The following is a 13,576-nucleotide window of genomic DNA, read 5'->3' as shown; positions in this document are numbered from 1 at the left end:
ACTGACTCATTGAGCTATACACATTTATCAGCCAATCTTTCAGTCAATGTTTGTTTCTCACACTGCCCCTGAGCCACCCACCCATATTGCCAGATCTCCAATAACAGCAGTCCAGGTATATAGATCAGTGCGCTTGAAACTCCGGGGGTTGCAGCCAGGTACACAGGCTCAGCACAGCATTCCTGACGCCACAGACGCTGCCTCACACGCCCGAAAGCCCATAAATCAACGCAAGGCCACACGTTGCACGGGCCGAGGGTAGGCCAGTCATTTCCAGGAAGAGGCATGGCAGGCCACCCCCTTGGTCTTAGAATTCAGCATTTCTTCTCAGCTGAGACTAGTTGGGACTCAAGGCTAGTTTGTTACATCTTAAAACGGTGAATTAAAGATTTACATTGACTGTTTTCCCAACTATTTTCCTTAGCCATAAGAACTGTTTGGGGGGTTTTCTTACTTAGTTGCAGTGATAGTGCCCTTGATAAGGACATGCAAGCATTGCTGCCAGGCTTACTTCATTGGTATTATATGAACCATTTTTGTTTAGTACTACAGTGTTGCCATTTATTGACTCACCACCATGGGGAAAAGGAAATCTATTGACAAAGATGGGGAAGGGAGGACTGAGGGGCCACGCAGCAAAGTTAGCAAAACTAAGACATCACATAAATCTAGTGTTAAAAACTATGCTCTTGATCGTATTGATAAACTATTGGTAGAGTGCCATGACATCTTAGATCCTGCTGTGAACCCAGCCACCCTGCAATCTTCTGTCGAATCAGTCCCTCCCTCTAGCCCTAACCCCAAATATGCTAAAGCGAATTCTGTCTATATTTACCAAGCGCACTACATGGAGCGCTGTGACTAAGATCCAAGACCAGATACCACCACGCAACACAAATTAGTGAAGGTTCCAAGGGAAGTAGAGACTCTTCCTTTTCCCACCACAGTGGCAGATAAGAGCTTAATAGAAGACACAACTGACATAATTGGTAGGGCACCTAGCTAAATGAAATCACGCCTGACTCCCTACAGACCGGGGAGGTTGCTCAGATCTGCAGAAGCTACCCTCCTTGTTCAGCCACGTTGTAGACTGGCTACTGTGGGAGGTCGTGCTTTCTCACGCACACTCCCAGCTCTGTGGAATAAATTGCCACTGGAACTGCGGAAAGAAACTAAGCTAATGCCTTTTCGAAAGAAATTAAAAACTGTGCTCTTCCAGCAAGCGTGGGGTTGTCTTTAATCTGCAACCAGCTGTATCCTTCTGAATTGCCTAGCGGACCCTGACAAAGCGCTTAGAGATCTCTGGGTTATAGTGCACTATATAAATCAAATAAATAAATAAATAAATAATTGATATGAACACCGCTATTAATATTCCCTTAGTCAATCGATATTCACTACTCCAATATTTGCCTGAAAATATGACAGGAAGGCGAGAAGAAGCAGGTAGGGCCCCTTTGTCACAGAGTGTAGCTGTAGTACATATGAACACTGAGAAAGAGCCTACAGAGAGGAGGGGGAGGGTCATCTAGACGAGCATCCGATAGTAGGACGGATTCCTGCAGGGTCATCTCCGAACTCAGGGACAAAGTCACCCTACTAAAATCGCTAATTTTAGCGCTTACAAAACAGGTTAAGACTCTTATGGATAAAGATCAACCTAGAGCAGACGTAGTCAACCAGTTCTCAAGCTCGCTATTAAGGCAGGACATCGCACTAGGAAGCTGTGCTACCCCTAAGCCCACGAATAACTTAGTGCTCCTCATGTCTATTCAAACGCGAAATCAGATGCAACCAACCAAACATGAAGTTTCAGGATTCAGTGGGTAATAATAACAAAACGAATCCAGTTGATATTGAGCGCCACTATAGATAAAGGCGTGAACAAGACCAATGCTCCCCTAAGAGCATTTTCATGATTAATGTGCCTAAAATTCCGTCCGCTAATGCCAAGTACGAAGAGAATAACTCTGGTTAACAAATCAATCCATTGGATCTGGAAAGTAAGGGGGTGCAGGTCAGTCATCAGGGACAACATTTTTTGGGCAAAACGACTAACCCACAATGCCTTACCAACTGATTCCATTGAACTGTATCTAAGATATGACACTTAAGTACACACTCTTATAGCTCAGGAGGCAAGATCTTGCCCACCTATAACCACCAATATACTTATGAAGTACAATCCTTTTGCCATACTTCAGCTTCAAACTCGTCAAAGGCATGGTAACCTAATGGGAGCTGATTCATCCCTGGCCTTAAACGATTGACTGGTGTGTCAAGACCACGCAACTTCTACAATTTCATGCCATCAAGATATGGTCGAATCCTCAGCCCCGAGGCTCACATGGATGGGAATCCTCAATGCAACTCGTCACCCAAATTCCAGCCTTCTATTAAGGAGACACTAGACCCAATGCAGCCTATTACCGGCATTCTACCAGGGGTAAGCTTAGATCTGGATGCATGTTCTACTCAACCCCAGGTGAGCAGCGCTATAGAGGATCATCTTCCAGACTGTAATGGCTTAGAAGAATTGGCACCTAAACTTCGTATATTGCACGGAACGTGGCAGGGCTAAGGTCCAAGGTGGTAATCCCTCACTGGATCCAGTATTTGAACAATTTGATATTTGTATCTTACAGGAAACGTGGGTTACAGTACCTATTTTTATCCCTGGTTATGTAACGATAAGCTGCCCAGCAGTCACTGCTAGATCAGGTCGACCGGCAGGGGGGCTGATGACCTGGATTAAGATTGATTTGCAATGTACCACCAGAGAGATTAAGACCCACAGCCCGAATATCCTTGCGATCAGTCTCAGGGGTAGGAATGGCAAGGAGGTGGACATCTACAATGTCTATGCCTGTGGTGTCAAGGCGGGCTCCAGTTCACCAACCATACAAGCTTTAGAAGACTGTCTTGAGGAATGAGAGTCCTTATCGCCTCAAATTATTATTAGGAGATTTTAATACAACCTATGAACCATTGGGTTCAGAAGACGTAACAGACAGTGGCAAGGTAGATGAACTGTGGCATGTCCCTTCTCTTGATCTACAACCAATCAAAAAATGGACACAAACATCCTTGGAGCTCCAAGACTTAACCCTTGAGTACGGGTTTAGGGCAGTCAATGGTCGTACTATATCTGACAAGGTGGGGGGCCAATACCTTCAATAGAACTGCTAGCATGAGCCGAATCAATTACATATTAATTGACTTGAGACTATGGTCTGAAGTGCTGGACATGGAAGTTGGAGTAACTACTGAAAGCGACCATAACCCCCTTCGAGCTCGCCATGACTGCTTTCTGGACTAAGAACACAACAGCTCTGGCGTAAAGCTTTCGTCTAAGGAAATATGCCCCACGAATGACAGCAAGCGCCTTAAGTGGACGGATGTAGCTATTAATTCCAGCAAGCTTCAAGCCCTAAAACAAGCACTTCTGGATAGCACTAGCGAACTCTACTCTACAATAGATCAGCGGGATGAGCTTCCAGCGGTCACGACCATCCATACGTTTTTTTTCCACTCAGCGCACTTCTTACTTCAAACTCACAAGGTCTCACCGCAAGATGTCGTCTGACAACTCCCAAACCTGTTCTCAGGACACCCCCGCGCCGCACGGCCCCCAGCTGTGTGTGTGCCCCCTCGTGTGCCAGCCGCTGCTCACAGCCTCGTATTTGCCGTTCTGTCTGCCTCCCTAGCTGCCGCCTCATTGTACTGTCCCACTAGCTGTATTGCTTCATTTTTTGTTTATCTTGTTGTATTTTAGTGCTTATTTCTGTATATCACTGTTGTAGTGTGTGCCCTTTTCCCGTTCAGCCGCCTGCCCTGCTCTCCGCTTCCCGCCGCCGGCCTCGCGGCCACGCCCCCTTTTTCCGTGTCCTCCCCGCTCCCGCCTCCCAGCTGCTCCTCCCTCCCACTTAGCTTTAAATGGCGACCGCACGGACGTGCAGCGGCGCGCCGATTGTGCGCCGAAGGCGCGCCAAAGGTAAGCTCGTCTGCGCCCGTCCGCGCCTGGACCGCGCCCAGCGCCAGGCCCCCTGGCCCCCGCAGAGGCCAGCCCACCCGCCGGACCTACGACGCAGCCACCCTCAACGCACTCAACACCGGCCGGGTCCTCGGCTGCCACCGAGCCACCCCAGGACGCACCCACGGACCCTTCACCTGCCAATCCTGCAAGTTCTCCTGCATCCGGACCTGCACCGCACCCGCCAAGCCGAGCACCAGCGGCAATCACCTGAAGTGCATCCTGCTCAACACCCGCTCCGTTCACAGACATGCCATCGGACTTTGGAATCTGCTCAACACAACATCACCGGACGTCGCCTTCCTCACGGAAACCTGGATGAACGCCTCCTCTGCGCCCGACATCGCCATCCCGGATGGATACAAGATCACCCGGAGGGACCGCGTCAACTAGACAGGAGGAGGCATGGCCATCGTCCACAAGAACACCATCCGCATCACGACCAACACCGACGACACCCTCACAACCGCCGAACACCTGCACTTCCAGATACACACCGACCCCAAGACCACCCTCAGAGGCACCCTCATCTACAGACCCCGGGGACCACGCACACAATTCAGCGAAGACATCACAGACTTCATCAGCCCGCACGCCCTTCGGTCGTCGACTACATCCTCCTAGGGGACCTCAACTTCCACCTGGAGAATAACAATGACAGAAACACCACCACCCTGCTGGACAACCTCGCCAACCTCGGACTCAAGCAACTGGTGAACAACCCCACCCACTACGCCGGCCACACGCTTGACCCCGTCTTCTCATCCAGCAAGCACATCTCCTTCAGCCACTCCACCGGACTCCACTGGACCGACCACAGCTGTGTCCACTTCAGCTTCAGAAGAACCACGACCCACCACGACCCGCAACAGGTTCCCCGCCGGAGCTGGAGCAAGATCACCGCCGAGCAGCTCAAAGCCTCCCTCAGCCAGAACACTCCCACCAGCACAACGGACCCCAACGAAGCAGCCAGCAACCTCACCAAGTGGCTGACCGCCTGCGCCGATGACCTCGCACCACTAAAGAACCCTCCCAGCAGACCCGGCAGCAAGAAAACCCCCTGGCTCACCGACGAACTCAAGGACTCCAAGAAGAACTGCCGCACCCTCGAGAAAGCCTGGTGGTTCGACCAGACCACAGACAACAGGACCACCCTCAAGCACGCCACCCGCAAACACCATCAGCTGATCCGCGCCACCAAGAAGACGGCACTCAAAGAACGACTGGACAACAACGCCCACGACAGCAAGGAACTCTTCAGCATCGTCTAAGAGTTCTCCAACCCCAGCGCCGGAAACAACAACATCACTCCCTCGCAAGACCTCTGCAACTCACTCGCCTCATTCTTCCACCGCAAGATCGCCGACATACACAACAGCTTCGACGCACAGACCACGCACCCTACCACCGAACCAACGCCCGCCACCACCACCCTCTGCAACTGGACCCCGACCAGCACCGAAGACACCACCCGCACGATGAACTCCATCCACTCCGGATCACCAACCGACCCCTACCCACACCACGTCTTCAACAAAGCCAACGCCATCATCGCACCCCATCTCCGGGACATCATCAACTCCTCCTTCCACACCGCCACCTTCCCGGAGAGCTGGAAGCACGCCGAGCTTACCGCCCTCCTGAAGAAACCAACGGCGGACCCCACCGACCTCAAGAACTACCGTCCCATCTCGCTCCTTCCTTTTCCTGCCAAAGTCATCGAGAAGACCGTCAACAGACAGCTCGCCGCCTTCCTCGAGACGAATGGATCCCTCGACCCCTCGCAGTCCGGGTTTCGGGCCAACCACAGCACCGAGACCGCCCTGATCGCAGCCACCGACGACATCAGAGCCCTGATCGACAACGGGTAAACAGCGGCCCTCATCCTCCTGGACCTCACTGCGGCGTTCGACACTGTCTGCCACCGCACCCCAGTGCAGCGCCTCAGCAACATCGGAATCCAGGAGAAAGCACTGGAGTGGATCATCTCGTTCCTCGCCGGAAGAACCCAGAGAGTCCTCCTCCCCCCGTTCAGATCCGAGGCCACCGAAGTCATCTGCGGCGTACCACAAGGATCTTCACTTAGCCCAACCCTCTTCAACGTCTACATGAGCCCCCTCGCAGCCATTGCACGCCAACACAACCTCAACATCATCTCCTACGCCGACGACACCCAGCTGATCCTCTCCCTCACCAACGACCCCGCCACCGCCAGAGCCAGCCTACACCAAGGGATGAAAGACGTCGCCAACTGGATGAAGAACAGCCGCCTGAAACTGAACTCAGACAAGACAGAAGTCCTCATCCTGGGATCATCACCCTCCGCCTGGGGCGACTCCTGGTGGCCCCCTGCCCTGGGCACCGCCCCCAAGCCAACGGACCACGCACGCAACCTGGGCTTCATCCTGGACTCTTCCCTCTCGATGACTAGACAAGTCAACGCCGTTTCCTCATCATGCTTCAATACCCTGCGCATGCTCCGCAAGATCTTCAGTGGATCCCCTCTGAAACCAGGAAGACCGTCACCCAGGCACTCGTCACCCGCCGATTGGACTACGGGAACACCCTCTACGGCGGAACCACAGCCAAACTTCAAAAAAGACTCCAACGCATCCAGAACGCCTCCGCACGACTCATCCTGAACATCCCCCGACAAAGCCACATCACCGGACACCTGAGAGACCTGCACTGGCTCCCCGTCAGCAAGAGAATCACGTTCAGACTCCTCACCCACGCACACAAGGCTCTCCACGACCTGGGCCCCAAGTACCTCAACGACTGCATGACCTTCTACACGCCCACCCGCCAGCTACGATCGGCCAGCCACGCCCTCGCCACCGTACCACGCATCCGTAGAGCCACCGCAGGTGGAAGATCCTTCTCTTACCTGGCAGCCAAGACTTGGAACTCCCTCCCCACCCACCTTCGGAGAACCCAAGACCATCTCTCCTTCAGGAAGCAGCTCAAGACCTGGCTGTTCGAACAGTAACATACTCCTCTCCCCCAGCGCCTTGAGACCCTCCCGGGTGAGTAGCGCGCTTTATAAATGTTGTGATTGATTGATTGATTGATTGAATTCTTTTGGTTCAATCAAAAATGCAAGAAATTGCGGCAAGAGTTGGCAATTGCGATCAAAGTAAATAATGTAGCAGGCATAAGACTGGCCTGGAGGTCCTATAAGATAGCGCAGGTAGAAGCAAACAAGTAGTGGGCTGAAAACCGTTGGTTACATATTCAAGACTCCTGCCAAAGGGTAGATTCTCAGCAGTTCTGGCAGCTAGTCACTAGGGGACACGTCGAAAAACATACATCTCAAACTAACAACATGGGAGAAGCTGCATGGTTTAATAATTTTTCCTTAGTTTATACGGGATTCGGAGTGATGGACATCGAAGACTCCCTTATGGAAGTCACCAGTACTCAGCTTAACAGTGATTTATTTTCTTTAGATGATATAATGCAAAGCATCAATTCCATAGTCAAAAATAAAGCCTCTGGTCCTGACGGTGAACCTGGAGAGGTCTTTCTCGCCAATACTCTGAACTGGTCAAACTATATTCGGACACTAGAGGTCCGAATTGCCGTTGGGGCCCCGATACCTCCGTCATGGAAGGTAGCTGAGGTTATCCCAGTCTTCAAGAAGGGAGATCGTTCACTGCCCTCCAATTATAGGCTGATCAGCCTAATTGATGGTGTACAAAAGGTCTTCTCCCTTGCTCTTTCTGACAAAATCACTGAATGGATGGAGGAAAATAACATGCTATCCTCCTCCCAAGCAAGGTTCAGGAGAAAAATCAGCAACATGTGTAGGAGAGTAGGGTCTGCTTCCTATGGTCACCCCCACGTTTTGCTGTGATACTCTTGTTTTTCAACTTTAGTGTGGCTGTGGGCCTGCTAATCAGACCCACAGCCCAGCTGTTCTCTCTCTAAATTCATACCATGTACTTTAGTTACATACCTAATTGGGTATTGGGTCACCTTTGTGAGTCCCTGCATAGTGTACCATAGGTACCCAGGGCATAGGTGCATCCAAGGCCTACCAGGGGCTGCAGCATGAATTTTGCCACCCCTGGCTGGCCATCCAAACTGACACCACAGGCTGAACACTCAGCTTGGGCAAGGTGGTGTAATCACCCCTTGCTTAGATATAGTATTCCTATAACTACCCTTATAAATAGACACATATATACCTATAAGTCACTCCTATGGCTGGCCTTGACAATCCTGAAGGCAGACTGCTTGGTTTTATGTGAGATGGTGCTCTAGCATGAGCTGAGCCTGTCTGCAGCTTTCGGAACCATGTCGTTATAGCTGTTCTATGACATAGCCATACCATATACTCTTAAGTGCATTATAATCCTCGATGTTAATGCTAACTTTGGTTTGCTTTATCAAAACATGCTGTGTAAGGTGTCAAACACTTTGGAATACTACCCCCCCCCCCCCCCCCAGTCCTGGCGGCGGGGGTAGCATTCCACCCTTCTAGAGGGAGAAGACATGTAGTTACTGCTTTACCCGGTTAAAGTTAAACAGAGCCTCAGCATCACAAAATGGATGCTGCTGCCACAGACACGAGTCTGACCTCCTGCTGCTGGACGAAACTCCGGCAGGGGAGGCCTGGACAATAGGTTTCCTGACGAGGGAGGTGCTGGCACCTCCCCAGACAACCTGTAGTGGATTGGGGCAGGGTGGTTTCAATGGAAAGATGCTTTTCCAGACACTGCCTGGGGCACACAAGGTGCTCCATGCATAGCCCGGTTCAAACCAGTCGCTGGGGCACTCCAGCCCCAGCTCTGGCGCGAAACTGGACAAAGAGAAAGGGGTGTAACCACCCCCTTCTCAGGTTCCACCCATAGGAGGGACATAGCAGGTAATCCAGCCCCTTAATTTGGTATAAAGTTAGGAGCTGTGTCTAGAGACATTAGATTATCCTGGAAAGAAACTCTGAAACAAAACTCTTGGACCTTCGACGTTCCATATCGACTGGAAGACTGGAAACATCTCCCTTGTGGTTAAGGAGTGACCACCCTGTGCAAACAGGCACCAACAGTAACTTGCCGGTTTACTTTGTCGAAGCTCCCGCTGGAACTCGAAGACTCAGCTACTCAGGAACTGGACTTCCAGACTTCTCCAACTCTGATCCACATCCACAGCAAAGCTGAGACCAGTGGCGGACACGAGAGACGTGGGACCGGACATCCTGGACTACTAGCTTTTTGCTAACCGTGCAGCTTCAGAGGTACCCTCGAAGTTGTGCATTCGGGCTTGCGAAGCCCCAGACCCGAGCAGCATTTGCACCGAACCTCAGCCCTCCACACTCCACGAGTGCCGCGTGGGGCCCGCTCCTGCATTTCCGCTCGGCGCGTCTTCCCGGTTGCTAGCCCGTTGGCTAGTGAGCCCTACAAAGACGAATCTTTGAATCAACACTACTTGCCTGGTTGCTCCAGTCTTGCTCCAGCTTCCCTGTAAAGGAGAAGGTCCCCAGACCTTGCTGGTCTGAACAGAAGCCAATCTTCCAAACCTGCGTGGGTTGCATTTGCCAAGGTCTGTTGGGTTCAATCCGGATACCGACACTGCACTGGCGTAGCTAGGTGGGGGCAGACCTCCCCATGCAGCACTAATTTGGAGGTGGCAGAGGTGGAAAAAGTGCAAGCAAGCTCACCTGCAGCGCACGCACCATCACCTAGCATAGTGGTGGTGGTGTGGTGCGTGCGCGACCGGGTCATCCCCGAGGTCAGAGGGGAAAGAGTGCCGAAAAACTCCAATGAGCTCTCTCACAGCTCAGGTATCCTCCAGCCGGCGAGCACCGACCCCTCCCCTTCGTAGGCGTACATGTGTGCAGCATTGCATGCGCAGGCCTCGAAGTCGAACGGAGGCGCGCAAGGAGTCGCCGGGTGCACAGACAATGCTGACTGTCTTTTGTTGTGCGCAGCGCCGCAATAACCCCGGCGGGCCGCGTTCACGTTGCCAATCCCACAGACCGGTGGCGGGGAGCTGAGAGTGATGCGACCCGTAACCCAGAGTGAATAATTTCACTCTCGGCGGCCGCGGCGACATACTCACTGAGTGACTCACATGGCCGCCCGCAGTGCAAGAGGCATGCGTGAACTGAAGGCGGGCGGCGCCAGTTTCATGCTCGTCGTTTGCCCAATAGGTACGGATGAGGACAGCTGGATGGACACACATCTCTAGGCAGGACCTGTCACGGCACAGTTTAAAATTGTCAGCCAGCTCAGCCAGGAGAGGGCCCCCTGGAGCTCGCAACGCGTTCTGCTATGAGGCCAGGCCGGGGCCTTAGTGCGGCCTAATGATTTGGACCTTGGCAGCCACTCCCTCGCCCTAATACAGTCCAGTGCAACCAGGGGGTAAATTGAATGCTACTACTGGTCGAGTCAGGCTCATGTTGAGTCTTCTTTTGGAACGCAGCCGTGCTGCCCGGGTGACGTCACAGCTGTCTCCAACCATCTATCAGGCCGGGAGCTCGCTCGCTGACCTACAGTAAGTCTCACTCAACTAGGTTCTTCCAAATTGAGCGCATCATCATTCAACCTGCAAAGTGAGTTACAGCCGTTGAACTCTGCATAATTACACTGCCTACAGTCTGCACATTCACATAATAAACGTTCTGTGCTATAACACTTTTAACAGAAGAGATCGGCTACCTCCGGTCCTCTCCTCGCATGTCAACTTGACCTGGCCCAGTGTTGTCGCAGCTGTAGAGGTGTAGTATTTATTTTATTTATTTTTATATATTTTATGTGTGCTACTGCACTACTGTTGTAATGGGGTATAGGTGGAGGCCCGTGATTAGATAATGTCAAACAGCACCATTTAGGCTGATGAGCCGGTCGCGATTTCCCAGCCTAACCCAAGGTGTAGGCAGACAGTCACTGCCATTGCCATCCCAATTTCTCTGTTCCACTGTTCATGTCCAAAGCAGATTTTGATTTGTTAGGCCTGTTAAGGACCCAGCCCTGTGTGTCCTAATTATTCCAATATGCATATGAGGTCACTCTCCAGCACTTCTCACTGCATCACACCGCTGGACTATTGCACCATGCAGTTCAGGCCACGTCCCACAGGGTCACCCAATTAAAAGTTGCCTGTGCCAGCCCGCTTCCCCAAGTACTTAATTGACTCCTGCAGAGGGCACAACTCTAATTTGCGTGTCCCCCGCTTGGCCGCAGCTTACCTACCATATGTTACCTTCCCTTGTGCTGAGAGCAGGTCCTGATCGAAGCAGGCCACGTGGTCTCTTCTTGAAGGGCTGCCAGTGTCAGGACCCTTCTCCCACAGGTAGCGGTAATCTCACATCAGAGGTACCATTATGCTAAACAGAACCTAACTGGGAGTTCTTGGGCAGAAAATGTGCGAACACGGAACTCCAAGATGGCCGCAAGGCTGGAGCTGAAGTTCGCTGTCTAGTGTTTGGGTCTTTGTCATCAGCCGAGTCCAGGTGAGGCGCCCGCTAGCTGAGATATGCGCACTTCACCTAAGTCCCGACCCGATGAGGAGACAAGACCTTCGACGTCCGTGAGGAAAAAAGAAAGCTTCAGTTTATAAACGTAAAGCGTCCGTGTTTTAGAATAAACGCGGCGCGTTTATCTTGGTCCGAATTCATTTGCGAGTGCATTCCGGTATTTAGGAGTATAGCCCAGTTATTTTCTCGCTTGAGGAAAGTTCAGTAGAGATACCCGGAGAACGGCAGCAGTCACCTGTAAAACGAAGCAGCTGCATCTCGTCAGAGAAAAACAAACGGCTAAACGAGTCTTCAGGAAACGCCTTGAAGTATCTGGAGAAGGAAGAGAAGACGATAAGTGAAAACTCAATTTATGTATATGAATATATATGTTAGAAAGTAAAAGCAGCAGAACGATAGACTGTACTTACCTTTTGTATATAGTTATAATCGAATAAGAGCAGCACAATAATTTACAGGACTGGAACCAGTTACAGTTACACCTAAAGAAGAAATAAAGAAACATAATTAGTCAAGAATATTATAAAAGAAGATGATGAAATGTACAAGGAAAGAACAGAGTAGCAACACAGTAAGTCAGAGTTAATAGTATAAAATTAGATAAGGTATAGTGAGGATTATAAAACAAATAACCACAATCGTGTTGCTTGTCATATTTACAAGTAAAGATAGTCAGCAGAGAAGTAAGAGGCATCTAGGATAAAGGAACAGAAAGACAGAGAAGAAGTGAGTTAAAAAAGTGAGAGTCAGAACAAAAAGAGTATAGCTATAGAATAATAAGAGCACTAATAAAAAGAAAACATTATTGTGCTTTACAGGAAATGTCATAAAAAGAACTCTGTCACACAGTGCCAAGAAAAGAAGCATAGAAGAGAGGGCAAGACTCTTGGAAGTGAATGATAGGTGAGAGTCAAGAGTCAAGGGTAGAATAAGGAAGAGTAGGGTTTTTAGGGCCAAGGGTAACAGTGTTTCTTTTCTTCAGGGTCCAATGCCAGTAGCGGGCTGCAGGTCGGACTGACGAGTGGAACCAGCCAAGAAAGTCTCTTCTTGTTGTTTATTATTTTATCCAATTTCCCCCTTCCCCCCTAGGTAACAGATTAGAGACTTGTTATATATAAGCTCTGAGTTGTTGCCTGGGGCGGATTCGGGAGCAAGCATCTCTGTTCCTGTGCAGCTACGTAAGGAGTATCCTTTGAGTATTCTGACAGAGTGAAGTGCCCAAGTTGCACCTTGCACCCGAACACAGATGGCAGAAGGAATTAACCTGCAAGGGTTAGGAGTAATCTTAGATACAATCCAGAAGGAGCTAAATACAGTTAGAGAGGAAAATCGAAATCTTAAGTTGGAGATAGTGAATTCCAGAAAAGAAACGGCAGATTTAGTGCAGAGATTTAGACAACCCTTTAGTTCAGGACAGGATGCTCAAAATCCCTTAGCAGAGAGTGCTAATAGAATGACCACTCAAGTGATCCATTCCTTGTCCCCGGTTATCCCTTTGGTAGCTCCAGAACAATTTAGTGGGGATCCTCAAAAGGCGCAAATATTCATAACCCAATGCTCATTACACTACATGTGCCGCCCTTCAATTTTCCCTGATGCGCAATCCAAGGTCGCTTTCGCTTTGTCCTATCTGAGCGGAGATGCAGCAGCCTGGTCCTTGCCGCTCATAACCAGAAATGATCCGATTTTAAGGAATTACAAGGAATTTAAACAGGAATTTCTTCGGATATTTGATAGGAGGAGAATATCTCAAGTTGTCGACAACAAATTTCTGGATTTGAAGCAAGGGAATCGAGATCTGGTCTCGTACTTGGCACAATTTAACAAACTTGTGGTGGAAACTGATTGGCCAGAGAGCAAGCGAGCGGCTGTCTTCTACCACAGGTTAAAAGACAAGTTAAAAGATGCCCTGGCTGGAATTCCTAACAGACCCACCGAAATCTCGGCATTGGTGGATCTTGTGTTAGAAATAGACTTTCGGCAGGGAGAAAGGAAAGGTGAAAGAAGAAAGAAATTTAAGTCAACGGTTCCAAGATTTGACCGCGTCAGATCGGAAAATAGTC

The sequence above is a fragment of the Lissotriton vulgaris genome, chromosome 6 (genome assembly GCF_964263255.1).
Source record: "Lissotriton vulgaris chromosome 6, aLisVul1.2, whole genome shotgun sequence".
Taxonomy (NCBI): domain Eukaryota; kingdom Metazoa; phylum Chordata; class Amphibia; order Caudata; family Salamandridae; genus Lissotriton; species Lissotriton vulgaris.
This window is presented reverse-complemented; position numbering follows the sequence as displayed.